The following is a 3,780-nucleotide window of genomic DNA, read 5'->3' on the forward strand; positions in this document are numbered from 1 at the left end:
CTCCCTCCCTTAGATCTACGATGCGGTGCACCCGTTCTCCCTCCCTCTTCGGGCGTGGCGGCGGTGATGTCCTCATGCGCAGGCTTAGCAGCAGTAACGAAGGCCTCGTGTATGGGCTCGGTAGTGGTGATGTCCTCATGGGGCGGTGGCGCGTGGAGCTACCCGCACCGGCATTGGCGCCTCATGGGGTAGTGGATCTCGGCGATCCTCTCTCTCCTCCAAGAACGACGATCCATCCCTATCCTCCGAGCACGGCGACGCCTACCTCTCCTCTGATCGGCTGTGGCGGTGCAAATCTTCCCACCACTGAGTGGATCCCCAGCAGAGGCTACGAGTGTGCAGATCCGGCCACCACCGAGTGGATCTAGCCACCAGAGGCTGCGGGGGAGCAGCACGGTGATGCATGGTACCGGGCTTAGTGCGCTACTGGATTCAGTGGGTTTTTTTAATTTCGTAAAACTATTAATCGTGGTGGGCTACCTAACTCAAGCGCCTCGGTTAATAGCACTAACCGAGGTGGTTTTTGCAACCACCTCGGTTATGACCATGATTAACCATAACCTTTAGTTTGAGGCGGTTACAAAAACCGCCTTAGTTAATCCTTTTTGTCTACCATAGTTAAGATTTTTGTAGTACTGCGTCATTTCAACTGATAGGATTTGAAAAAAAATAGTCATGATCTGAATTTCACTATGTAAATTAAACACACACCTCTAGCTTCATCAGTGGACCAGAGCGCGGACGTGTGGGTCCAAAAAACTATATGACAGGAGGAGGAAGACACGCGCAGATAGTAGTGCCTTCAGCTTCGTCTCCGTGCCTCGTCTTGCTTTAAGTAGTACCTCTTCCAAAAAAAACTATCATTACAGGTGAGAAATCACATAGAGATGGGGTAGTGCTGAAATGTTATAATAACGTACGTGTTCAAGTCATGAAATCTTAAGAAATTCCTAAATAAATAAATAAATAAATAAATAAATAAAGGTACGTAATATGACTGACGATCGAACGTCCTGTTTGCAGAACAGAGGTAGTTGAAATAAGCATATACTAGTATATATATGTTTGGCCGGTGGTTGTCGGCGGTCGAGATTCTTGTGGTCGGAGATCGCTGCTGCTGGTGGTCTTCCCAGCTGCCGCCGCCGGCGCGACGTACGCCGCGCCCGCGTCTCCATCTCTGCATTGCATCGTTACCAATAGCTAGCTAGCTAGCTAGCTAACTAATCATCAGCCACAGCAGCAGATATATTCTATTCGGTCTCTTCTCTATTACAGTGTATATGATCCTTCTGTATATCACATATATTTATATATCTATATATCACACTTGGTACGATCCAACCAAAGAACAAGCAGATCAATATCTCTGATTCGTCGGTTACCCACGGCATGCATGGATCTCAAAAGTAATCTTCTGCTCAATCTCTAGCTGCTTGCTCTGTCACCGGCCATGCATGCCATTCATGCGTGCATGGCACCACATGAGGAAATGTTGTGCATGCATGCAGCTGTACAGTAACAGTAAGGGCACTGGACTTTTAAATCTCATTACAGTACAGATTAGCTAGCAAGGAGAGAGGAGCAGGAGCTGCTCCAGATGGAGCTATAGCTCAGCTCATTATGTACGGAAGTAGAGTACGGCCATGTCTGCTGCCCACTGCACGTCTGCACCAATCACCATTACATGGATGCATTGTGTACCAGCAGCACTAGCTAGCTAGATCGTAGCTTACGAGAGCAGTATAGTACGTACCAACGAATACAAGGCTAGCAAACGCCTGTACTTGCATTCGTATTACTCGTTTGGTGTCAAGTACGTGGTGGCGCGCCTTACAATTACCGCCGGCCGGCCGGCCGTATCTGTCTAGTACAGAATTTATCATCGATGATCTTATCTGTATTGTTTTTCTTTACTATATGAAGAATGAAGTGATGCACCGATCTGATGAGATACTGCATGTATGGTTTATTCTGAGCTTAATATGCATTGCAGTGCATTCTTTGGTTCAGGGCCACTTCACTGTAAAACGTTGAACATGCTTGTCATTGCCCTAGCCAGAAAAAAGTAGCTGATCTGATGAGCTATACACTCGATCAGTGAGGCAGGCAAGCAGAAAAAAAATCGGCGGATGGTCTCTTCAAAATTAGGTATGCTACCTATATATCGATCATCACAGTGCAACAACCATGTTAATTTTAAAATTAGATTCGTTTCCTCTCTCTCTCTTTCATATAGCTTATTATAAACAACAAACCAGCCTTTTAAAGTTCAAGGATATTTTTATACTGCTAGCTAGCTAGTGGTTATAATAGTTATGAATGGTTGGAAATCTTCTTCCTCTTATTAGAAAAAAAAAGAAAAAGAAGAGGAGGAAAAAATAAAGAATGGTTGTTCGATCGAGATGAATGCATGCAAGCATATGCTTCCCGACGTTAACAATTAATTGGGCAACAATACAATGCAAATGCAATGCAAGATAATGATAGTACTAATGTACTGCATGAAGAGAAAGTCAATGGGTCCATCAAGTGCAAATAATCCATCCCGTGGCAAACTAAATTTGCAGCGTAGTACAACAAATGCCAGAGAGAGCTAGCTAGGAGAAGTACAGCACACACAGAGTGGCGAACGAACGAACGAACGAACTTGCCATGCATCCCATGCATGCATGTAAAAGTACGTGCTACGTACAAAACGACTCCCCTTCCGACAACATACTTGCCCAGAGTGAATTCAGAAGATTAATTTTGATCGGCGCCAGGAGAAAAACATGCACCTTACAGCAGGTACGTGGTGCGTACGTGCTGCTGTAGTTTAATTAGTACTATACGTACATACGTACTCACTCTATCTGCTGGACTATCTACACTGGATCACCGACGCATGCATGATGCATTCATTGGGCGATACTCCTACAAATTTGTAAATAAGCCTATCGAATTTGTCTATGTTTTTCTTATTAGCTGGTGAAGGAGTGATAATGACTAGATGCAATGACTGTGTTTTGAAAAAAAAAACAAAGAGATAATGACAAGGTGACTAGGGCGAACAATAATACTCTCTATGTCCCCTATTATATATAGGCCTCTTTTGGATCATGGGAAAAAAAATTGGAAAAACGTATGATGATTCACATTTCTATGGATTGTGTGCACAGAAAATCGCTTTCACGAAAAACATAGGAAACTTTTCTTTGTATGTTCGATTCCAAAGGAAAATCAAGGGAAAGAGACATCCACTTTTTTCCAAAAAAAAAGAAACATCTACTCCAATCTCAGTGTTTCTTGGTTTCAGTGTTTTTCCTGCAGTTCATCCAAACAAACTACTCCTAGAAAATTCTTATCTTTTCCATTTTTTTATACATATATTTCCTATCCTATTCCTGCGTAAACGCGTTCCAAAGAGGACCTATAACATAGGGGATTTTAGGTGAATTAAATAAAACCGCTGTCACTACTTTCCAAGACTAAACATTTACTGTCAGCATTCAATCCTGTTACATGTGCCAGTAAGAAAAATGTCTTCAATGTAGTAATGTTAAAATGGAGTTGTCTTTAATCGAAGTGTAGTACTTACATGTCCTAAAACTTCTAGCACCCCTTAGGGCACTCACAATGTAGACTCTATCATAGAGTCTAAAGTTATTTATTATCTCGAACAATGTGGATTTAAAGTCTAAATAAAACTTGTAGTCTTATTTTTTCTACCTCTTTCTTTAATAAATATGCTGCCACATCAGCCAAATATCATAAATAATATGTAATTAATTATCTTAGACT

Source organism: Sorghum bicolor, chromosome 7 (genome assembly GCF_000003195.3).
Source record: "Sorghum bicolor cultivar BTx623 chromosome 7, Sorghum_bicolor_NCBIv3, whole genome shotgun sequence".
Classification (NCBI taxonomy): Eukaryota; Viridiplantae; Streptophyta; class Magnoliopsida; order Poales; family Poaceae; genus Sorghum; species Sorghum bicolor.